Source organism: Mus caroli, unplaced genomic scaffold (genome assembly GCF_978045245.1).
Source record: "Mus caroli unplaced genomic scaffold, Mus_caroli_1 scaffold_6, whole genome shotgun sequence".
Lineage (NCBI taxonomy): Eukaryota > Metazoa > Chordata > Mammalia > Rodentia > Muridae > Mus > Mus caroli.
This window is the reverse complement of record NW_028227261.1, coordinates 119,222,567-119,248,272: the sequence shown is the minus strand read 5'-3', so window position 1 is coordinate 119,248,272 and position 25,706 is coordinate 119,222,567. Positions and strand designations below refer to the sequence as shown.

Sequence of the window (25,706 nt, the reverse complement as noted above, 5' to 3'; positions counted from 1 at the left end):
AGCAGGGTTTTCAGGATTTAGTAGCAGTATGGAATAATTGACTGTCAGTGTTGTCACATACTAATTAAAACCCAAGACCATATGGTTACCTGTGGATTCATTTCCTTTTTAGCAGATTGTGATTGGAATATGTCGGATGTCTCATTGGACTGTCATTCCAGTTACTGAAAAGTGTTATCCTTGAGACTTTTTTTTCCCTATTCCTCTTCCTTCACCTACACCTAACAGGATATCACTCTGTAGCCCAGGTTGGCCTAAAACTTGGAGCCATCTTCCTGCCCCAGACTTATTTTGTGAGATTTTCCTATTATATTTTAATGTGTTATAAAATTCATTTGTCTAAGAATGACTGACATTTTCTATTTTGTCTGATGCCTAGGAATATTATTTCACAAGTTCACCTTGCAATTGTCAATCTAGCTCTATAATTCGTTCTGATTATACGCTTTTAAAAAACAGAAAAATCGAACAAAACAAATATGCCTCAAACCAAAGCTAATTGTCATTTCACTTTGGTGTCCTTCAGACTTTAGTAACCTTACATTTTCTTGAGTCTAGAGTCCTTGCTATATCTTCAAAGCCTCACCATAATTTGGCTCTAGCTAGGTTTTAAGGGTTCACTGTTTGTTTGCTTGTTTGTTTCTAAAGTCAGGGTTTCTCTGTGTAACAGCTTTGGCTTTCCTGAAACTTACTTTGTAAATCATACTGAGCCTGAAATCACAGAGACTTACCTGCCTCTTCATCCCGAGTGCTGGGATTCACGTCATGCACTACCATGTCCTGCTGATGTAGGTAAATCTTAACTCTTATCCTATACTCTCTTTCATGAAGCTTTCTTGATTTTTTTCCAGTTGCAATAGAATTACTCATTTCCTTGTGTAGACATAATGTCTACTAGTAATACAAAAGACAAACTCTGTTTTTATACTTAATATTTTTAGGGTAATAAATATCTGACATTGATAGATATAATAGAAACCATTAGAAAATGTTTGGGACTTCGTGACATAGAATATAAAGCTGTGAGCTTTGCAGTCATGTCAACTGAGATAAATTTTTGACTCAAACATATTATACCTTGGTTGAGTCACCAATTATCTTTTAGCCTCAAACTCTTTCTTTTGAAGGTGAACTTGTTTTAAGAACTAAATGAGATAATCCATGAAGTGTTTAGCCTGATGCCTTCCCCATGGTCAGTAAAGTTAGTCACTGCTAACACATGCCACATGATAGATACTCAGTTGGTGACTGGCAAACATATCTATTCTGAGACCCTCAAGATGAAGACACTGAGAGAGAAGGAGAGATGGAAAGGGGAGGGGGGAAGGGGAAGAAGAGAAGGAAGGGCAGGATCAAGAAGACGAGAGAGGAAAGAGAAAATAGAAACAAGGAGAAGGTAAGGGTCTTGGTAAAGTTCACATTTGAGGTTTGTTAGATATGTAACATTTTTCTATTCCAGCAATCAAGTCAGTGTCCATTATCTACACACACACACACACACACACACACACACACACACACACACACACACACAGAGTCACACCTCTCTTCCCCAGAGGGAAAGCTTTCTGCTAGGCAGGGCCTTGTTTGAGTCACTTTCATCTCTCTCTGCATCTCAGAATAGGAATTATCTATGCTAGGTTCTCAATGTGGATGCAATTCAAGTTAAACAAATTTCCATTATAAATAAAAAATAATAAAAATATCTTTAATTACTGTATGGACCCATCTCACTTTGCAGAACATTACTAAGCTCCAAAAATGATACGTGCTTATGTGATAATACAGAAAAGCTTAATTTAAACAATTTTAGGTGATGAAACAATAATCCACTCCATAATCAAGGATTCTAGATAGATTCACACACAGCCACACAAAATGAATACGAGACACAAACACATAGCTTTAGCCTGCACTTATAATCATCTGTTTGAGATTTTTATATAAAATATTCCATAGTGTCTTAACAGATGCAAGGAAATTTGATAAGTTGTTATCACACAGGGGTTTTTCTCCCTGTAAGAGTAAAGGTTGTAAGATGGAAAGTGTTTGCAGTAATATAAGTAACATTTCTATGTCATTGTCTTTCATCTTAAAATAAGCCATATTAAATAGCTTATCTAGAGCAAAAATACCCAATAAAATACTGGCAAACTGAATCCAAGAACATATCAAAAACAATCCACAATCATCAAGTAGGCTTTATCCCAGGGATGCAGGGATGGTTCAACATATGAAAAGCCATCAATGTTACAAACTGAAAGAAAAACACCCGTATGATGCTGAAAAGCCTTTGACAAAATTCAGCTACCCTTCATAAGTCTTGAAGAGATTAAGGAATACAAGGGACATACCTGGACATACCTAAATACAATAAAGGCAATTTATAGCAATCCTATACCCAACATCAAATTAAATAGAGAGAAACTCAAAGCAATTCCACAAAAATCATAAGCAAGACAAGGCTGTCCACTCTCTCCATATCTATTCAGTATAGTACTTAAAATTCTAGCTGGAGCAATAAGACAACTAAAGGAGATCAAGGAGACACAAATTGGAAAAGAAGTCAAAGTATCACTATTTACTGATGATATGATAGTATACATAAGCAACTCCAAAATTTCTACTAGGGAATTCCTACAGCTGATAAACACCTTTGGCAAAGTAGCTGGATATAAAATCAACTCAAAAAAGATCAGCAGCCTCCTTTATATAAATGACAAGCAGGCTGAGAAAGAAATTAGAGAAATCACACTCTTCACTATTATAGCCACAAACAGCATAAACTATCTTGGGGTAACTTTAAGCAAGACCTGTATAACAATAACTTCAAATCTTTGAAGAAAGAAATTGAAGAAGATATTGGAAGAAGAAAAGTCTCCAAAGCTCATGGATCAGTGGGATTAACAGAGTAAAAATGGCTGTCTGCCCAAACGCAATCTACAGATCAACAAAATCCCCATCAAAATTCTAAAACAACTCTTTATAGACTTTGACAGAGCAATTCTCAGCCTCATATGCAAAAACAAAAAACCCAGAATAACTAAAGCACCTCCAGTATAATAAAAGAAACATTCTGGAGGTATCATCATCCCTGATTTCAAGTTGTACTCTAGAGCAATAGTAATAAAAACTTCATGGTATTGGCATAAAAACAGACAAGTTGATCAATGAAATTGAATTGAGGACCTATATGTAAACCAAAACACATATGAACCCTTGATTTTAGACAAAAAAGGCAAAACTATACTATGAAAAAAAGAAATCATCTTCACACATGGTGCTGATCTAACTGGATGCCTGCATGTAGAAGAATGCAAATAGATCCATATGTTATTACCCTGCACAAAACTCAAGACCAAATGGATCAAAGACCTCAACAAAAAACTGGATACAATAAATCTGATAGAAGAGAAAGTAGGGAATAGCCTTGAATGCAGTGACACAGGAGACAACTTCCTGAACAGAACACCAATAGCTCAGGCACTAAGATTAACAATTAATAAATGGGGCCTCATGAAACTGAAAAGCTTCTGTAAGGCAAAGGACACCATCAAAAGGACAAAATAGCAGCCTACAGGATGGTAAAGAGCTTCGCTAACCCTATGTACTGGCTGGTTTTGTGTCAACTTGACACAAGCTGGAGTTATCACAGAGAAAGGAGCTTCAGTTGGGGAAATGCTTCCACAAGATCCAGCTATAAGGCATTTTCTCAGTTAGTGATCAATGGGGAGGTCCCCTTATGGGTGGTGCCATGTCTGGGCTGGTAGTCTTGGTTCTATAAGAGAGCAGGCTGAGCAAGCCATGGGAAGCAAGCCAGTAAAGAACATCCCTCCAGGGCTTCTGCATCAGCTCCTGCTTCCTGACCTGCTTGAGTTCTTGTCCTGACTTCCTTGGTGATAAACAGCAGTGTGGAAGTATAAGCTGAATAAGCCCTTTCCTCCCCAACTTGCTTCTTGGTCATGATGTTATGTCCAGGAATAGAAACCCTGACTAAGACACCCTACATTCAACAGAGGACTGATACCAAATATATAAAGAACTCAAGAAGCTAGACATTCAACAGAGGACTGATACCAAATATATAAAGAACTCAAGAAGCTAGACATCAACAATCTAAATAATAAATGGGGGTACAGCTCTAAACAGAGAATTCCAAACAGAGAATGTTAATGGCCCAGAAGCACTTAAATGTTCAACATCCTTAGTTATCAGGGAAATACAAATCAAATGGCTCTGAGATTCTACCTTATGCCCATTGATATGGCCAAGATAAAAAACTCAAGCAACCACATATGCTGGTGAGGATGTGGAGTAAGGGAAAAACTCCTCCATTGCTAGTGGGAATGTAAACTTGTACAATGACTCTGGAAATCAATTTGTCAGTTTCTCAGAAAATTAGGAATAATTCTACCTCAAGATCCAACTATACCACTCCTGGGCATATATCCACATGATGCTCCATCCTACCACAAGGACACTTGCTCAACTATGTTCATAGCAGCTTTATTTATAATGGTCAAAAATTGGAAACAACCTAGATTTCCCCCAACTGAATGGATAAAGAAAATGTGGTACATTTCCACAATGGAGTATTATTCAGCTGTTTAAAACAACATCATCTTGAAATTTGCAGGAAAATCGATGAAGCTAGAAAAGATCATCCTGAGCGAGGTAAGCCAGACCCAGAAAGGCAAACATGGTATGTATTCAATTATAAGTAAATATTAGCCACAAAGTGCAGGATAACCATGCTACAATCCACAGACTCAAAGAAGCTAAGTAACAAGGAGAGCTCAAGGGGAGATGTTTGAATCTCACTTAGAAGGGGAAATAGAATAGACATTGTGGGGGTGGATAGAGGAAGGGAACTGTATAGAGAGGGGATGGGAAGGGGAACAGGAGCGAACCAGTCTGGGGAAGATGGAGGGAGAGAGTACTGACAGAGAGAACTGGAATTGCTGGGGGCAGAGTTTTTACCATCTGTCCTTGCACTCTCATATTATTAAAAGAAAACAAATTGGGAGTGAGATAAGGGCACTTGTACAAGTGTGAGGACCTGAGTTCAGATCTCAGCATACACATAGAAGGCATGTATGGTCCTTGTCCATGAAGGCTTGTCTTCATTTGCTTATCTATTGCTGCGAAGAGACATCATGACCACTGCAACTCCTATGAAGAAAAACTTTTAATTTGGGCTGGATTACAGTTTCAGAGGGAAACATGGCGGTGTGCAGGCAGATGTGGTGCTGGAGAAGGTGCGAAGAGTTCTACGTCTTGATCCACAGGCAGCAAAAGGCATCTGTGTGCCACAATGGCTGTATCTTGAGCATGGGAGACATTAAAGTCTGCCCAGGCAATGATACTTCCTCGTACAAAGCCACACCTACTTCAACAAGGAGTACGGAGTGGACCAAATATTCAAACACATGAGTTTATGGGGGCCATTCATATTCAACCCACCACAGCCATGTTAGTGACTGACACCAGCGCTATTCGGTAGGAAACAGGAGAATCACTGGGTCTTGCTGGCTGCTAGCCTCACTCGAGCAGATGCTGTCTCAAGGGAATAAGGCAGAGCATGATAGAGCAGGGCCCCATGTCTTCTTTTCTTGGGCATACCACCCCCCCCCATTTTTGTTAAGGATCCAAATGAAGAAGAAACAAATGAAAAACACAAAAAGTTGCAGTACAGATAATTTAAAACAACTAAATAATGATTTTTCTTCATTGACAAAAAACCCATTGTCCCTACCACCCAGTACTTTATCACCTGTGGCCGATGGGTGAGCTGGCCCCACCCCTCACCTGGGCAGTGCTGGAGAGCTCACCCTGTGTGCAGGCACATGAGAGTAGGTGTTCTGGCCAACTCAGCTTCCATCCAGGCGCACGCCTTTAATCCCAGCACCCGTGAGGCAGAGGCAGGCAGATTTCTGAGTTTGAGGCCAGCCTGGTCTACAAAGTGAGTTCCAGGATAGCCAGGGCTATACAGAGAAACCCTGTCTCGAAAAAACCCAAACCAAACCAAACCAAACCAAAAAACCAAACCAAACAAACAAACAAAAAAGGGTCTATAGTGCGTGATATACTATCAGACACTGCAGCTTCCACTGGAGATGTATGTATGTATTTATATATATATATATTTTTTTTTCTTTTGGTGGGGGGAGGTTGCAAGGGCAGAAGACAGGTATGGGGGGACAGGGAGATGAATGGGACTGGGGTTTATGATGTGAAATTCACAATCAATAAAAAGTTTTTTCTTTTAAATATAGTTTGAATTCATACTTGGTAAAAGGCAATTTGAGCACTGACCAGCTCAGTTTCATGAATGCTTGTTAAAATTAATTATCTTACAGCAACTTCCCTCCCTACATCCAACTCTCAGAAAATATGCTTGGAGTGGAAAATGCAAATTGGGTTCTGAGGTAATTTTGCACCCTAGGGATAGATTTTTTTCCGTTTCACATTACTTCACATTGGAAAAGGTTCATTATTATTTATAAAGCAGAACAAGCCCCAAAGCCAATCCATTTTCAGCTACATTGTCACTTTCTGCATTCCAAACACCACTAAATTCCCAAATGAGTAGGCTAATTCTTTCCTTCCAGAGTCGTACAACTTGCTTAGGGTCGTACCAACGTAAGCGACAGCCCTTTATCCAGAATAATTCTTGTTCTCTACCACCAGCACTCAGACACCTTGATAAATCTTTAAAAATATTTATCACTATTAAATTTTGTCTCTTTGAGTAATGTGGTCCCGTACTGCCGAGACATTTGTGGGTGTGGCCTTCAAAGGCAATTATTACCCTGTTAACCACTCTGTATGTCTAGATATGCTTCTGAAAGCAATAGTTTTCTTAGCGTATTTAGTCGGTGAGATGGTTATTTATTATGTATGTGCATGTGTGTGGGTCCATATGCATACATGGACATATGGATATGAGGACAGCTTTCGCGGTTGTTGCTTAGGTTAGAACCCTTTTTCTTCTGAGACAGGGTCTCTCACTGGTCTGAAGCTCACCAAACAGGCTAGACTGAGCGACCAGTGAACCCCCAAGCTACTCCTCCATAGCACCAGGATTCTAAAAGCACACCACTAGGCCTAGATTTTCTTTAACTTGGGTTTGAGGTGATCAAACTAAGTCACTTTCTCAACTGAGCTATTGCTCCAGTGTTAAATAGTATATTTAATATAAAATACTGTAATTTCCTGTTTTAGATAGCTAAACACTGTTACCCAGTTAATAATTTTTTTAATTAGGTATTTTCTTATTTTACATTTCAAGTGCTATCCCAAAAGTCCCCCATACCCTCTACCCCTCACTCTCCTACCCACCCACTCCCAGTTCTTGGCCCTGGTATTCCCCTGTACTGAGGCATATAAAGTTTGCAAGACCAAGGGGCCTCTCTTCCCAAGGATGGCTGACTAGGCCATCTTCTGCTATGCGTATGCAGCTAGAGACATGAGTTCCGGGGGTACTGGTTAGTTCATATTGTTGTTCCACCAATAGGGTTGCAGACCCCTTTAGCTCATTGGATACTTTCTCTAGCTCCTCCATTGGGGGCCCTATGTTCCATTCAATAGCTGACTGTGAGTATCCACTTCTGTGTTTGCCAGGCACTGGCATAGCCTCACAAGAGACAGCTATATCAGGGTCCTTTAATAAGAATCTTTCTGGTGTTTGCAATGGTGTCTGCATTTGGAGGCTGATTATGGGATGGATCTCCAGGTGTGGCAGTCTCTAGATGGTCCATCCTTTCGTCTCAGCTCCAAACTTTGTCTCTGTAACTCCTTCCATGGGTGTTTTGTTCCCAATTCTAAGAAGGGGCAAAGTGACCACACTTTGGTCTTCGTTCTTCTTGAGTTTCATGTGTTTTGCAACTTGTATCTTAGATATTCTAAGTTTCTGGTCTAATATCCACTTATCAGTGAGTACATATCATGTGAGTTCTTTTGTGATTGGGTTACCTCACTCAGGATGATACCCTCCAGGTCCATCCATTTGCCTAGGAATTTCATAAATTCATTCCTTTTCATAGCTGAGTAGTACTCCATTGTGTAAATGTACCACATTCTCTGTATTCATTCTTCTGTTGAGGGGCATCTGGGTTCTTTCTAGCTTCTGCCTATTATAAATAAGGCTCCTATGAACATAGTGGAGCATGTGTCCTTCTTACCAGTTGGAACATCTTCTGGATATATGCCCAGGAGAGGTATTGCAGGATCCTCCAGTAGTACTATGTCCAATTTTCTGAGGAACCGCCAGTCTGATTTCCAGAGTGGTTGTACAAGCTTGCAATTCCACCAACAATGGAGGAGTGTTCCTCTTTCTCGACATCCTTGCCAGCATCTGCTGTCACCTGAATTTTTGATCTTAGCCATTCTGACTGGTGTGAGATGGAACCTCAGGGTTGTTTTGATTTGCATTTCCCTGATGATTAAGGATGCTGAACATTTTTTTCAGGTGCTTCTCAGCCATTCTGTATTCCTCAGGTGAGAATTCTTTGTTTAGCTCTTTACTCCATTTTTTAATGGGGTTATTTGATTTTCTGGACTTTACCTTCTTGAGTTCTTTAAGTATATTGGATATTAGTCCCCTATCTGATTTAGGATAGCTAAAGATCCTTTCCCAATCTGTTGGTGGTTTTTTTGTCTTATTGACGGTGTCTTTTGCCTTACAGAAGCTTTGCAATTTTATGAGGTCCCATTTGTCGATTCTAGATCTTACAGCACAAGCCATTGCTGTTCTATTCAGGAATTTTTCCCCTGTGCCCATACCTTCGAGGATTTCCCCCACTTTTTCCTCTATAAGTTTCAGTGTCTCTGGTTTTATGTGGAGTTCCTTGATCCACTTAGATTTGACCTCAGTACAAGGAGATAAGAATGGATCAATTCGCATTCTTCTACATGATAACCGCCAGTTGTGCCAGCACCATTTGTTGAAAATGCTGTCTTTTTTCCACTGGATGGTTTTAGCTCCCTTGTCAAAGACAGGTGACCATAGCTGTGTGGATTCATTTCTGGGTCTTGAATTGTATTCCATTGATCTACCTGACTGTCACTGTTGCAGTACTATGCATTTTTTTTTTTAATCACAATTGCTCTGTAGTACAGCTTTAGGTCCGGCATGGTGATTCTACCAGAGGTTCTTTTATCCTTGAGAAGAGCTTTTGCTATCCTAGGTTTTTTGTTATTCCAGATGAATTTGCAGATTGCACTTTCTAATTCGTTGAAGAATTGAGTTGGAATTTTGATGGGGATTGCATTGAATCTGTAGATTTCTTTTGGCAAGATAGCCATTGTTACTATATTAATCCTGCCAATACATGAGCATGGGAGATCTTTCCATCTTCTGAGATCTTCTTTAATTTCTTTCTTCAGAAACTTGAAGTTCTTAATATACAGATCTTTCACTTCCTTAGTTAGAGTCACACCAAGGTATTTTATATTATTTGTGACTATTGTGAAGGGTGTTGTTTCCCTAATTTCTTTCTCAGCCTGTTTATCCTTTGTGTAGAGAAAGGCCATTGACTTGTTTGAGTTGATTTTTTATCCAGCTACTTCACTGACGCTGTTTATCAGGTTTAAGAGTTCTCTGGTGGAATTTTTAGGGTCACTTATATATACTATCATATCATCTGCAAATAGTGATATTTTGACTTCTTCTATTACAATTCGTATCCCCTTGATATCCTTTTGTTGTCGAATTGCTCTGGCTAGGACTTCAAGTACTATATTGAATAGGTAGGGGGAATGTGGGCAGCATTGTCTAGTCCCTGATTTTAGTGGGACTGCTTCAAGCTTCTCATCATTTACTTTGATGTTGGCTACTGGTTTGCTGTAGATTGCTTTTTATCATGTTTAGGTATAGGCCTTGAATTCCTGAACTTTCCAGACTTTACATCATGAATGGGTGTTGGATTTTGTCAAATGCTTTCTCAGCATCTAACGAGATGATCATGTGGTTTTTGTCTTTGAGTTTGTTTATATAGTGGATTAGGTTGATGGATTTCTGTATATTAAACCATCCCTGCATCCCTGGAATGAAACCTACTTGGTCAGGATGGATGATTGTTTTGATGTGTTCTTGGATTTGGTTAGCGAGAATTTTATTGAGTATTTTTGCATCATTATTCATAAGGTAAATTGGTCTGAAGTTTTGTTTCTATTTTTGAAATAGTTTGTGAAGACCTGGAATTAGATCTTCTTTGAAGGTCTGATAGAACTGTGCACTAAACCCATCTGGTCCTGGGATTTTATTGGTTGGGAGAATATTGATGACTGCTTCTATTTCTTTAGGGGATATAGGACTGTTTAGGTCATTAATCTGATCCTGATTTAACTTTGGTACCTGGTTTTTGTCTAGAAATTTGTCCATTTCATCCAGGTTTTCCAATTTTGTAGAGTATAGCCTTTTGTAGAAGGATCTGATGGTGTTTTATATTTCTTCAGGATCTGTTGTTATGTCTCCCTTTTCATTTCTGATTTTGTTAATTAGGATGCTGTCCTTGTGCCCTCTAGTGAGTCTGGCTAAGGATCTATCTATCTTGTTGATTTTCTCAAAGTACCAGCTCCTTGTTTGGTTGATTCTTTGAATAGTTCTTCTTGTTTCCACTTGGTTGATTTCACCCCCGAGTTTGATTATTTCCTGCCGTCTACTCCTTTTGGGTGAATTTGATTCCTTTTGTTCTAGAGCTTTTAGGTGTGTTGTCAAGCTGCTTGTGTGTGCTCTCTCCTGTTTCCTTTTGGAGGCACTCAGAGCTATGAGTTTTCCTCTTAGAAATGCTTTCATTGCGTCCCATAAGTTTGGGTATGTTGTGGCTTCATTTTCATTGAACTCTAAGAAGTCTTTAATTTCTTTCTTTATTCCTTCCTTGACCAAGGTGTCATTGAGGAGCGTGTTGTTCAGTTTCCGTGTGAATGTTGGCTTTCTATTATTTACGTTGGTATTGAAGATCAGCCTTAGTCCATGGTGATCTGATAGGATGCAGGGGACAATTTCAATATTTTTGTATCTGTTGAGGCCTGTTTTGTGACCAATTATATGGTCAATTTTGGAGAAGGTACCATGAGGTGCTGAGAAGAAGGTATATCCTTTTGTTTTAGGATAAGATGTTCTGTAGATATCTGTTAAATCCATTTGTTTCATAACTTCTGTTAGTTTCACTGTGTCTCTGTTTAGTTTTTGTTTCCATGATCTGAACATTGATGAAAATGGGGTGTTGAAGTCTCCCTCTATTATTGTGTGAGGTGCAATGTGTGCTTTGAGCTTTACTAAAGTTTCTTTAATGAACGTGGGTGCCCTTGCATCTGGAGCATAGATATTCAGAATTGAGAGCTCCTCTCGGAAGTTTTTACCTTTGATGAGTATGAGGTGTCCCTCCTTGTCTTTTTTGATAACTTTGGGTTGGAAGTTGATTTTATTCGATGTTAGAATGGCTACTCCAGCTTGTTTCTTCATACCATTTGCTTGGAAAATTGTTTTCCAGCCTTTCACTCTGAGGTAGTGTCTGTCTTTTTCCCTGAGATGGGTTTCCTGTAAGCAGCAAAATGTCGGGTCCTGTTTGTATAGTCAGTCTGTTAGTCTGTCTTTTTATTGGGGAATTGAGTCCATTGATATTAAGAGATATTAAGGAAAAGTTGTTGCTTCCTATCACTTTTGTCGTTAGAGTTGGCATTCTGTTCTTGTGGCTGTCTTCTTTTAGGTTTATTGAAGGATTGCTTTCTTGCTTTTTCTAGGGTGTAGTTTCTGTCCTTGTATTTTTTTTTTTCTGTTATTATCCTTGAAGGGCTGGAGTTGTGGAAAGATATTGTGTGAATTTGGTTTTGTCATGGAATACTTTGGTTTCTCTGTCTATGGTAATTGAGAGTTTGGCTGGGTATAGTAGCCTGGGCTGGCTTTTGTGTTCTCTTAGTGTCTGTATAACATCTGTCCAGGATCTTCTGGCTTTCATAGTCTCTGGTGAGAAGTCTGGGGTAATTCTAGTAGGCAGGCCTGCCTTTAAATGTTACTTGACATTTTTCCCTTGCTGCTTTCAATATTTTGTCTTCATTTAGTGCATTTGTTGTTCTGATTATTGTGTGTTGGGGGGAATTTCTTTTCTGGTCCAGTCTATTTGGAGTTTTGTAGGCTTCTTGTATGTTCATGGTCATCTCTTTCTTCAGGTATGGAAAGTTTTCTTCTATAATTTTGTTGAAGATATTTGCTGGACCTTTAAGTTGAAAATCTTCATTCTCATCTACACCTATTATCCGTAGTTTTGTTCTTCTCATTGTGTCCTGGATTTCCTGGATGTTTTTAGTTAGGATCTTTTTGCATTTTGCATTTTCTTTTATTGTTGTGTCTATGTTACCTATGGAATCTTCTGCACCTGAGATTCTCTCTTCCATCTCTTGTATTCTATTACTGATGATCGCATCTATGATTCCTGATTTCTCTCCTAGGGTTTCTAGCTCCAGAGTTGTCTCTGAGTTTTCTTTATTGTTTCTACTTCCCTTTTTAGATCCTGGATGGTTTTGTTCAATTCCATCTCCTTTTTGGTATTGTTTTCCTGTAACTCTCTAAGGCATTTTTGTGTTTCCTCTTTAAAGGCTTCTAGTTATTAACCTGTGTCTTCCTTTTCATCCTTCTTACAGTCCTCCATTATCATCATGAGAAGTGACTTTAGATCCATGTCTTGCTTTTCTGGTGTGATGGTGTATCCAGGATTTGTTATGGTGGGAGAGTTTGGTTCTGATGATGCCAAGTAACCTTGGTTTCTGTTGCTTCTGTTCTTACGCTTGCCTCCTGCCATCTTATTATCTCAAGTATTTGTTGTCCTCAATATATCTGATTTGAGCCTGTCCTTCCTATAATCCCAGTTGATTCAGGACTCCTCATTGTCCAGCTTTCTCTGTGATCCTTTGCTTGTGGTCTCCTGTGAACCTGAGATTCTGGGTGTGTCAGAGTTCTTGGCAGTCAAGTTCCTCTGAGACACTGAAATACTGGTCTGACCAACCTCTTTTTATCCTGGGATTCTGTTGTCAAAGATCCTGGGCGTGTTATAGTGCCTGGAAGTGGTGTCTCCTTTGAGGAGAGTGGAGATGTCTGGTCAGTGGTCCTAAGATCGAGTGGAGAGTCCTCTAGGACCTTGGTGGAGTCTGTAGACTCTGTGCCTAAGGTGACCCAGTACTGGCGCCTACCAGAAGGGGCTTTTGACCCTAGTCAGGCCGGGTTTTCTGCTTCCCTAATGCTGTCTCAGGTCTCTCGCAACTGGATTGGAACAGAAGTTGTGTTCTACTCACCAGTGGTCCTAAGATTGAGTGGAGTGTCCTCTAGGGACCTTGGCGGTGTCCGCTGACTCTGTGCCCACGGTGACCCAGTGCTCCCAGTTAATAATTCTAAATACAAAATTGATTCAAGCTTAAAACCAAACCACAATGGGCAAAAATGGTCCCCTCCCCTGTAAACATCCCCCGAATACTGACAGTAGAACTGTATGTACTTCAAGGCCATTCCTCTGAGTGATAGGTTTGACTTTGTGCTACAGTGTTTGCAAGTCTCCAAGGTTACTGTACAATGTGTCAAAGATAAGAGATTTCCCATCTCCACACAAGGACTTGTGACTGTCAGACCCACATCAAGACAACTGGGGTAATAAATTTGTCAGGGGTGGCTCAAGAGTGGGCTGGCCATGCCAAAGAGGGACTCAGGTGTTTCCCATGCCTGGACTGAGAATAGCACACCATGGCTTCTTTAACTGTTGTATTTCCTCTTTTCCTCGCTGTGGGCCAGAGAGCATTCACAGGAGAAAACTCTGTAAGCTTAAGACAGGAAGAGAAACTGGAGGATCCCCTTCTGATCCCTCTATCTCATGATGAGAAACATCCTGACGGCTGTCAAAAAGAAGAAACTTCTGAAAATGGTAGAAGCTTTGAACCTGGAATGGAATAAAATAAATTTTAAAATAAGTTTTTGTTTAAAATGTAAATTTCAACCCAACTCTAACTTTGGACTGCTTTTGAGAAAGAGAGAGGTCTGTTGGGGAGGCTAATTTTGATGACAGAATGGTAACCATAGAGTGTGGCCTGCAGACCACTCTCTGTACCTGTGTTGCTGGGGAATCAGCACAATCAGAAGTGCTCTTTGCAGCAAAGCTTTTTAGGAAAAGGTTTTGTTTATATGACATCCAAGATGGGTTTGTAGTTTACCTTCAGCTTGAAGCTTTTCTGGACTGCTTCAGTGAGAACATCATAACTTAATTTAGCTACCATTATGCCCCTTTCAAGCATTAGAAACAGGCTGAATCACTCTTGGAAGGTGGTGTAACTTTTGAAAGGTAGGGCATGTAAGAGGAATTTCGGTCCTGACTGGTTTTGCTTGTAATGTGTTTCGAGATGTGCTTCCTTGTAGAAGCTCAAAGCCAGCTGAAAATGGACTAGCACTTTGAACAATGAGCCCAACTAAACCTCCTGTCTTTATAAATTATTTATATCAGAGGTTTTGTTATGGCAAAAGAAAGCTAATAACATCTTCTAAATAGCTCAGTTCTAGAGCTGATTATGTATGTTATGTAGCAGCTAATCCTACAAAAATCATGTCACATCAATAGAGATATCATTATGACACAAAATCAATAATCCTTATGTTCATGCTTATGGCTGTTCTTTGATAATGACAAAAATTGTCATTTATGTAGAGATGTGTTCTATTTTGATAGAGAACAGAGAATGACTTTGGAGAATATCAAGATTAATGCTTCTAGGATCAAAATCGACTCTTAGTCAATGTAATATCGAAGTCACTGGTACAGTTTACATGAAGCTCAACAAATTTGGTCTACAAAATATGATAGGAAGTCATTGCCTATTATCCTTATCTTTTACATCTGTTTTTAGGGTTTATTTTGTTTATAATTATGTGCATACATTGTATCTGCATACAGGCATATACAACGTGAGTACAGGTGATCACAACTTTTTAAGTTGGAGAATATAGCACACCTAAAAAAAAAGTACACAATTTGTAGGTTCACAGTTCATGGATGTCACAACATGTAGATGAATGCCTTACCCTATAAATCATTACCATAAAAACTTATCTACATAAGAAGGCAGCATCAAGAGGAACATTTTGACCTTGTGATCTAGCACACTAAAATATGGAATTATTAAGATTAAAGACAAGTGAGTGTTGAGAACGTTGATTTGTGAGTGTCTAGTTCTATGTGTTCTAGCCTTTTTGGATAGTATAACTTTAATCTTTGGGACACAGTAGTAGTTGTTTGATTATTGAAATATTTTTGTTTTTTCTTGCTTGGTCTCTTTTTGGAGGGTATTTACTTGAAAAAGTATGTAAGTATCTAATAGTTTGAAAATAGATGATTCTGAGTGCTTGAGGTATAGCTTAGGAGTCAAATGTTTGCCACACATCCATGGCGACTTAGTTATGATTTCTATTTCTGTGATGAGAATGACCAAATGACTATGACCAAAAGCAAGTTGGGTAGGAAAGGGTTTGTTTGGCTTACACTTTTGCATTATAGTCCTTCTTTGAAGGAAGCTGAAACAGGAACTCAAGCAGGGCAGGAATCTGGAGGCAAGAGCTGATGCAGAGACCAAGGAGGGATGCAACTTACTGGCTTGCTTCTATGGCTTGCACAGCTTACTTTCTTATAGAATCCAGGACCACCAGCCCAGGGATGGCAACACCACAATGGGCTATGCCCCCCCACCCCATCAATCCCTATTTAAGAAAATGCCCTACAACCATATTTTACAGCAACATTTTCTCAACTGAGATGCCCTCCTTTCAGAAAACTTTAGCATGCCAAGTTGGCATAAAACTATCCATCACAAATGGGATAGGGAGGTGGGAAGGGAGAGGACTTAAAAGCTCATAATATGTAGAAAGGGACTATTTGATTTCCTCCTTCCTTCCTTCCTCCCTTCCTTCCTTTTTATTTACTCTTTTCTCATATATTACATCCTGACTGCAGTTATTTCTCCCTTCTCTCCTCCCAGTCCCTCCCCAACATGTCCCCCTCCCCCAGATCCTCGCTTCCTCCTTTTCCCATCAGAAAAGACCAGGGTTTCCAGGAATATCAACCAAGCATGGTATAATAAGTACTAATAAGACTAGGCACATGCCCTCATATCAAGGCAGGATGAGGCAACCCAGTAGGAAGAAACACAGGGTCTCAAACACAGGCAAAAGATTCAGAGACAGCCCCTGTTCCCACTTGTACTGGCTGGTTTTGTGTGTCAACTTGACACAAGCTGGGGTTATCACAGAGAAAGGAGCTTCAGTTGAGGAAATGCCTCCATGAGATCCAGCTGTAAGGCATTTTTTCAATTAGTGATCAAGGGGGCAGGACCTATTGTGGGTGATGCCATCCCTGGGCTGGTAGTCCTGGGTTCTATAAGAAAGCAAGCTGAGCAAGCCAGTAAGTAACATCTCTCTATGGCCTCTGCATCAGTCCCTGCTTCCTGCCCTGTGTGAATTCCAGTCCTGACTTCCTTTGGTGATGAACAGCATTGTGAATGTGTAAACTGAATAAATCCTTTCTGCAACTTGATTCTTGGTCATGATGTTTGTGCAGGAATAGAAATCTTGACTAAGACACCACTGTTAGGAATCCCACAAGAACATCAAGTTACACAACCATAACATATACACTGAGTACATAGGTCTGACCTATAAAGGCTCTCTGATTCTCAGTTCAGTCTCTGTAGGCCCATATGACTTCTAGTTAGTTGATTCAGTTATTCTTGTGGTGTTCTTGACACACTGGCTCCTACAACCCTTCCTCCTTCTCTTCTACAGTATTTCCTGAGTTCCACCTAATGTTTGACTATGGTTCTCTGCATCTGTTCCTGTAAATTGCTGGATAAAGCCTCTCTGATGACAATTAATAGTGTAGTAAAAGCTAGAGGCCTTGAGCCAGAGCAATGACTCATCACAATGAAATTTGTAAGTAAAGCTGTTTGGGTAAAAGTCGATTCTGTGTGACACACCATGAGCTACTACAGATTCCTGGGTGAGATGTTTCTGTTTTTATTTATTTATTTGTTTGTTTGTTTTCTTTTGTGGGAAGTTGCAGGGGTTGAGGGTGAATATGAAGGAATGGGGAGATGAGGGGGATTGGAGTGCATGATGTGAAATTCACAAAGAAACAGTAAAAAGTTTAAAAATTGTTTATCTGATCTTGAGCCAACTTTGGAAAGTGGTATCTATTGAGAAAATTGTTTGTTTCTTTTAGATTTTGCAAGTTTGTTGAGTACAGTTTTCAAAAGTCTAGCCTAATGGTCACTTGAATTTCTTCAGTGTCTGTTGTTATGTCCTCCTTTCATCTCTGATTATGTTGATTTGGATGCTTTTTAAAATTTTTTTATTAGATATTTTCTTCATTTACATTTCAAATGCTATCCCCAAAGCCCCCTATGCCCTTCCCCCTGCTCCCCAACCTACTCACTCCTGCTTCCTGGCTCTGGCATTCCCCTGTACTGGGGTATATGATCTTCACAATACCAAGGGCCTCTCCTCCCACTGATGGCCGACTAGGCCATCCTCTGCTACATATGCAACTAGAGACACAGCTCTGGGAGATACTGGTTAGTTCATATTGTTGTTCCTCCTATAGGGTTGCAGACCCCTTTAGCTCCTTGGGTACTTTCTCTAGCTCCTTCATTAGGGACCTGTGTTCCATCCAATAGATGACTGTGAGCATCCACATCTGTATTTGCCAGGCATTGGCATAGACTCACAAGAGAGAGCTATGTCAGGGTCCTGTAAGCAAAATCTTGCTGGCATATGCAATAGTGTCTGGGTTTGGTGGTTATATATGGGATGGATCCCCAGGTGGAGCAGTCTCTGGATGGTCTTTCCTTCCGTCTGAGCTCCGAACTTTGTCTCTGTAACTCCTTCCATGGGTATTTTGTTCCCCATTCTAAGAAGGAACGACATATCCACACTTTGGTCTTCTTTCTTCTTGAGTTTTATGTGTTTTGCAAATTGCATCTTGGATATTCTAAGTTTCTGAGCTAATATCTGCTTATCAGTGAGTGCATACCATGTGTGTTCTTTTGTGATTGGGGTACCTCACTCAGGATGATACCCTCCAGATGCATCCATTTGCCCAAGAATTTCATGAATTCATTGTTTTTAATTGCTGAGAAGTACTCCATTGTGTAAATATACCACATTTTCTGTATCCGTTCTTCTGTTGAGGGGCATCTGGGTTCTTTCCAGCTTCTGGATACTTTTTTCCCTGTTTTTTTGTTTTTTGGTTTTTTTTTGTTTTTTTGTTAGTTTGAAGAAGGGTTTGCTTATCTTGTAGATTTTCTGAAGATCCGATTCTTTGTATTGTTCTCTTCATTTCTATTTTATTGATTTCAGACCTCAGTTTGATTATTTCTCGTTGTTTACTCCTCTTGGGTGTATTTGCTTCTGTTTTGTTCTACAGCTGTCAGGGGTGCTGTTAAGTTGCTGGTATGAGATATTTCCAGTTCCTTTATTAAACCACTGAGTGGTATGAACTTTGCTTTTAGCACCACTTTCAATGTGTTTCATAAATTTAGGTATGATGTGCATTTTTTTTTTGAGTTCTAGAAAGTATTTAATTTCTTTCATTCTATGTCTTGATCCAGTAGTCATTCAGTAGGGAGTTATTCAGTTTCCATGAGTTTGTAGGCTTTTTCTTGTTTTTGTTGTGTAAAAATCCAGCTTTAATTCATGGTGATCTGATAGAATACAGGGGCTTATTTCATGGTTTGTTTGTTTGTTTTTCTAATCTTTTGAGACCTAGTATATAGTCAATTTGGGAGATGTTCTCTTCGGTGCTGAGAAGAAGGTGTATTCTTTTGTGTCTCAGTGAAATGTTCTGTAGATACCAGTTAGGTTCATTTGAGTCATAATGTATGTTAGTACCATCACTTTTCTGTTTGGTTTTTGTATGGATAACCTGTTCATTGGTGAGAGTCGGGTGTTGAAGTCTCCCTCTATTATTAATGTGTGAAGTTTGATGTGTGATTTAAACATTCTGTAAATGTGTGAGCCCTTGTGTTTGGAGCATAGAATTGAAACATCATCTTGTGGGTTTTTTCTTTGATGAGTATGACGTTCCTTCCCATGCCTTTTGATTATTTTTGGTTTAAAGTTTATTTCATTAGATATTAGAGTAGGACATCAGATTGCTTCTTGGGTCCATTTGCTTGGAAAATCTTTTTCCAACGTATTTGTCATGGTTTGTATAGTCTTGGACCAGGGAGTGGCATCATTCGGAGGTGTGGCCTTGTTGGAATAGGTGTGACCTGGTTGGAATAGGTGTGTCACTGTGGGTGTGGGCTTAAGATCCTCACCCTAGTTGCCTGGAAGTCAGTCTTCCGCTAGCAGCCTTTGGATGAAGATGTAGAACTCTCAGCTCTGCCTGCTCCATGCCTGCCAGTGCCATGCCTGCCTGGATACTGCCATGTTCCCACCTTGATGATAATGGACTGAACCTCTGAACCTGTAAGCCAGCCCCAAGTAAATGTTGTTTTTTTATAAGACTTGCCTTGGTCATGGTGTCTGTTCACAGCAGTAAAAGCCTAAGACAATATTACTCTGAGATAATGTCTATCTTTGATGTTTGGGTGTTTCTTGTATGCAGCAGAAGGATGGACCCTGTTTTTGCATCCATTCAGTTAGCCAGTGTCTTTTTATTGAGGAATTGAGTCTGTTGACATTGAGGGATATTAGTGACCAATGATTGTTAATTCCTGTGTATGTGTGTGTGTGTTTCCCTTCTTTGGGCCTTGCTGGTGTGAGATTATTTATTTTCTGTGTTTTCATGGTTTAATTAACCTCCTTGGGTTGGAGTTTTCCTTCTAATACTTTCTATAGGGCTTCTTCTATATCTATCTGTGGATAGATATCGTTTAAATTTGACTTTGTCATAGAACATCTTGTTTTTCCCATCTATGACGATTGAAAGTTTTGCTGAGCATAGTAGTTTGGGATGGCATCTGTGGTCTTTTAGAGTCTGCAAGACATCTGTCTAGGCCCTTTTGGCTTTTAGAGTCTTGGTTGAGAAGTTGGTTAATTCTAATAACCCTGCCTTTATATGTTACTTGGCCGTTTTTCCTTTGCAGGTTTTAATATTCTTTCTTTGTTTTGTATGTTTAGTGTTTTGATGATTATGTGGTGAGGGGACATTCTTTTCTGGTCCAATATATTTGGTGTTCAGTAAGCTTCTTATACCTTTATATGCATGCTATGCTTTATGTTAGGAAAATTTTGTTCTATGATTTTGTTAATAATTCTTTCTGGGTTTATGAACCATGATTTTTCTTCTTCTATTCCTATTATTCTTAGGCTTGGGTTTTTATTTTTTTCCAGTGTCTCAGGTTTCCTGGGTGTTTTGAGTCAGGAACTTTTTAGATTTAACGTTTTGTTTGACTGATGTGTCTATTTCTTTTATCGTAGTCCTCAATGCCTGAGATTCAGTCGTCCATCTCTGGCATTCTGTTGGTTGTTGGTGAAGCTTGTGTTTCTAGTTCCTGTTTACTTGCCTAATTTTTCATTTCCAGAACTCCCTTGGTTTGTTTCCATATTGTTTTATTTCTATTTTCAGGTCTTGAACAGTTATACTTCTTTCTTTCACCTGTTTGCTTGTGTTTTCCTGGATTTCTTTAAGGACTTTATTTGTTTTCTCTTTAAGTACCTCTACACCTTCATAAAGCTGGTTTTAAGGTCATTTTCTTGTGCTTCAGCTATGTTTGCATATTCAGGCTTGCAGTAGTATGATATCTAGGCTCTGAGAATGACATATTTCCCTGGATGTTGTTGATTGTATTCTTACACTGGTGTCTAGGTATTTGGTTTGGGGTGATTTTAGGTCTAGATGCCGATTTCTGAGTTTGTCTTTGTTAGATGGGTGCTTTATTACTTGGTTTCTGTATCCTCTTTAGTGTTTGTGGCCTGGATTTCTGGTGGCAGTATCTTAGTTTGAGTTTTACTACTGTGAACATACACCATGATCAACACAACCCTTATAAAGACAATATTTCCTTGGGACTGGCTAACATGTTCAGAGGTTCAGTTCATTATCATCAAGGTGGGAGCATAGCAATGTCCAGGCAGGCATGGTGCAGGAGGAGCTGATAATTGTAAATCTTTATCTGAAGGCCACCAGGAGAAGACTGGCTTCAGGCAGCTAGGATGAGGGTCTTAAAGCCTACACCCATAGTGATGTACTTCCTCCAACAAGGCCACACTTCCAAATAATGATACTCCTTGGAGCAATCATATTCAAACCACCATGATCAGGGAGTCTCTGCCCAAGTTGGGGGAGTGGGATACGGTGATGAGGACTGGGGATTTGGTATAGTGTGGGAGGGGGCACTGAGAGATTGAAGGAGATTCAAAACTGAGCTGCCTATCTCAGGTTCTGGTGGCTGGTGTGGTGTCTGGCCCAGTAGTGAATTTCTGCCTGAGTTTGCTTATCTGATTTTCTGGATAGCATGGCCTATACATGCCTTTTAGACTGATTGACCTGTACCTGTTCTTCTGACTGGTATGGTCTGCAATTGTTCTTCTGACTGATATCCTGAGCAGTGGATAGCTGTCTGAGGTAGAGATGAGGATGCATCATCAGGGGCTAGCTGTGGGGCAGGAAAGGGTGGCAGCAGGTCGGGTCTTTGGGATCTGAACTGAGAGTGTTGGAGGGTTCCAAGGACAGGTGAGGTCTTACATACTGTTCTCACTGCCTTCCTTTTTTTCACCTCCCCCTTTTAAATTTAATGTAATTCTTTTATTTATTCACTTTACATCCCACTCACTACCTCTCGCTCAGTCACCCCCTCCTACAACCTTTTCCCCCTTCCCTTCTTTTATGACAGGGCCCCTCCATGTAGTTCCATGGCTAGCCTGGAACTTACTACGTTACTATGTAGTAGATTAGGCTGAGTTTGGCCTGCCTCTGCCTTGCTAGTGCTAGGATTAAAGATGAGTAACACAGCACATGACTGATTATATACTTCTAAATTTATGACAGACCCCCAATTCCTGTAAACTCTTGTGAACATTATTTTTACTCTATTTCAAGGGGGAAAATCAAGAATGAGATGCAATGAGGAAAAAAAATGAAAAAGCACCTTGACTGGTTGCATAAGGAATAAGTGAGCTGCAGAAATATTGATTGATTGTGTGTGCATGTGCGTGTGGTGTGTACTGGGGCATTGGGAAAGTATGTTATGGAATGCAAGCGGCACAGTAGTGTCATTTGCTGATAGTAGTAGCAGATGCAGATGATATTGACCAAATATGGCTTGATATTGGTAGAGTTCCTCTAAAAACCAGAAACAAGGTCACAAAACTGCAACCCAAAACAATAACCAAAAGTTTTAGAAGATTACTCCGACATTGGTATTCCAACAGATTGACTCTGGAAATTTGGGTGATGCCCATTAGCTGTCACTGGGCATAGGAATAAGTTACCTTTCCACATAATGGGGCTATCAAGTTATTTACAAGAATTGTGGGGAAACTCTGCATGCCCTTCAGTGTTTGCCCTGTGCCCCACCATGTCTTCCTACCATTTGAGGATGTCTGGGAAAGGAAGCTGGCTCCCTGGTTTCTCCTCAGCTTTCTCTCAGTTAATTTGCACAACTTAATTGTATGTTAGTTAATTGTCACTATTAAAAGCACAGATCCTGACCTGGAGGGAATGAAGCACAGGACAGATACTTGTTAATTACCAACTGTGATCTCAGTTTGCTGAGAATAGAAAACTCCTTTAAAGGCCTGGGAGTGCTTGCTTAACACAGAGAGGGTTTCCCAAGAGTGTGGCAGCCACAGCCCATAGACTGACAGAGCTTTCTCTCTACCAATATGTCTAGCTTTGGTTACTACTTCTTTAACATGAGCTTTAAGGAATACAGTAAATAGCACTTATTTGAAATTATTTCTCTTTGACCTATCAATAAGAGAATGTATTTAATGGAGGGTCATTTGCCATAGTTTGTGCATATATTTAAGCTATTTCTTTTAAATCAATCTTAGTTTTTAGACATTTGTCTTAAAGGGAGATTTTAGGTCCTGTCTATAGTACAAAACTATTATTACTTCCTAAAAATAAAAGATAAATGTGAAATAAGAAAAACTCTTTAAAGTTCTTGCCCATGTTTGAAAATGGCTTAGGGGTTTGGAATCAGAAGACCAGACTTGCCATCATCTCTGCTGCTTCTATGTTTGCTGTTTAAGAAAAAAAAATCACTTAACTTCTCTAAGTCTCAGTGTCTTCATCTAAAAGGGAAAAGGGAAGATTTGAGGGCACGGAGTCAGTGCCCACGCCAAAGGGTAACCATAGGAATAAGGGGGATATTTAAGGAGGATGATGAGAATGCCTGGTGCAAAATGAAGTTAGGGTTGACACTTGTCCTGGCATTACTCCCCCACCCCTGGTCCCCACACCCAGACAGGGTTTCTCTGTACAGCCTTGGCTGTCTTGGAACTCACTTTGTCGACAAGGCTGGCCTCAAAGTCACAGAAATCTACCCTTTTCTGCCTCTGAGAGTGCTGGGATTAAAAGGCCATCACCTTTTTTCTTTGTAGGATATTAGAACAACTAGCTTACAAAAGAAAATGAATATTTCCTACTAATTCTAAGTTCAAAGTCCAGACTGGCGTGGTACACGGAGCTCATCTGGAGGATGCAGGTCTCTTAAGTAGTAGTGGTTTGTGGGTTCCTTCCCTGAGAAGGGCTGGACTCTAAGTGCCGTGGCTGACTAATGATGTTTTCTCTGAGCATGGGCAGAAAGCTGGCAGGTGCAGCATATTGACATCATTTCACTCTTGTCTTCTTTTTACCAAGTCACCTTAGCTCTCCGGAACAGAGGTTGGAAATCACCTTCCATTTCGTGGGGATCTCCTTTTCAAAAAGTTCCCCCAAGTCGACTCAAGCATCTTTTCATCCTGAAATATTCTGGAATGAAGCCCTGCCAGGCTGGTCTCATTCGGTCTCTACTTTCTCACTTTCCTAAAAGAATTCACCATCAAGGTTCAGGGACTCCCATAGAGAGAGAGGCAAGGAAGAAGAGCTGCTTGTAAGATGGGCTACTATGCCAAGGCTTTCTCTGCCATGCCACAGAAGGAGAACAGGTTCCCTCCCAGGGAGGCTGCAGCGAAGGAACACATTGTGAAGCTGTGATCCATTTAGTGTTGGAGTTTCCTCAAGAGCTAACCGAGTGCTGATTTACTAGGATCTTCATGATCATTATAGTGGAAAATGCTATCTTTTGTCATACACTTAAAAAAAAAAGCCATGGGATGCAAAAAACATATTCATGACCCCCCCCCCTTTTCTCAAGCTCACACTCTGGAATGAACCAATAAGCACACAGAAAAATTCTTCTGAGGCTTACTGCTCTATCAGCCCTCACAGGGAAAGAATATTGTGGAAGGAAACTTGACCAAGAATACTTTGAAGAACTTAACTTTGAAGTGACATTTTGATGCCAACAGAGTCTAAAAGCTGACATCAACACTGCTAATATCTGTGCATTACTGTTTAATACAATAGGTTAAGTGTTGCTTAGGGGAGTTTAGAATCATTCACTTCTCAGAAGCGAAAAGGATGCTCATTACCTCTCATTACTTCTCTTGAAAATTTGCATTGGTCCCATCATCGGCAAACTGCTCCTTGGCAATTCTTATTACTAACAAATCTATAACCTTGCTGGCTTCTCTTGAAATAGAGGGTACGGTGGAGTCACTCAGGAAATAGATACTGTGCTGATGGCATCAATTGAAATGAATTGTAGCTGAGGGAAAGGTGCTTTGTGAAGCATTTCAATGTGACAAAAATGAGTTTAGAAATAGTCACTTACTTTATGACTAAATTTCATAATCTTACTCACCCAGGTATCGGTGCCAAACACGTCCTGGCCCCACATAAAGGATGATAGAGGAAGACAAGCTGGCAACATGACTTAAGATGAATTCATGTTTATTGAGGGACACTTAAGCATTTCACAGGGTTTTCAGGAAGAAGCACCTTTTATGGACAGCTTAAGGAAGGGGGTTGGGTTCAGGCAGCATCTATGAAATTTTCCCACTGTCTCCTCACTGTATCCTACCCTCATTCGCCTGCCATTTAGGTGTCACAGATGCTCTGGACAGTATATTGGGAAATGACCAGAAGCCTCTTCTCCCCTAAACATTGCCTACAGGCCTAGGTCAGGATACATGGTGAGGCAGTGCTGTTAATTTCTTATTGAGAGTGTTTGAGCTGTATTATTTTTGTGCTGTTACTTGGAAATATGAATTTAATATTACATAAAATTATTCCAGTATGATGAAGAGTTACTAGACTTTCTCGACTAAAAACAGAAAATGAAATATACTAGAGCAAGGCAAAAACACTTGAATTGAGGGTTAAACAAGGCAGTCCACAGGAGGAAGAATCCAAAAAACAGGCAAAAGAGTCAGAGATATTCTTGTTTCCACTGTTAGGAGTCTCCTAAAAACACCAAGCTAAGAACCATAACATATAAGCAGAGGACCTAGTGCAGACCCATGCAGGCCCCATGCTTGTCACTTTAGTTTCTATTAGCCCATGCAAACTCTGTTTAGTTCATTCTGTGGGCCATCTAGTCCTGGTGTCCTCCATACTCTACAGTCTTTTCTTCCCCTCGGCTGCCAAGGCAACCAATGCCACAGCATCATCAGCTCTCTCATCATC

General features: G+C 40.0%; 1 long non-coding RNA gene across 3 annotated transcripts; it reads left to right on the top strand.

The window, feature by feature from the left end:
- The first annotated feature begins 578 nt into the window (after positions 1-578).
- Positions 579-25,706, top strand: LOC147004389 (uncharacterized). 3 transcript variants are annotated; one of them, XR_015047257.1, is made up of 3 exons: positions 579-788; positions 4,637-4,674; positions 23,838-25,706. It is a non-coding gene; the product is annotated as an uncharacterized LOC147004389 (long non-coding RNA). The 3 variants fall into 3 exon arrangements; XR_015047256.1 differs by having other exon boundaries at positions 579-792; XR_015047255.1 differs by lacking the exon at positions 23,838-25,706 and adding an exon at positions 5,210-5,848.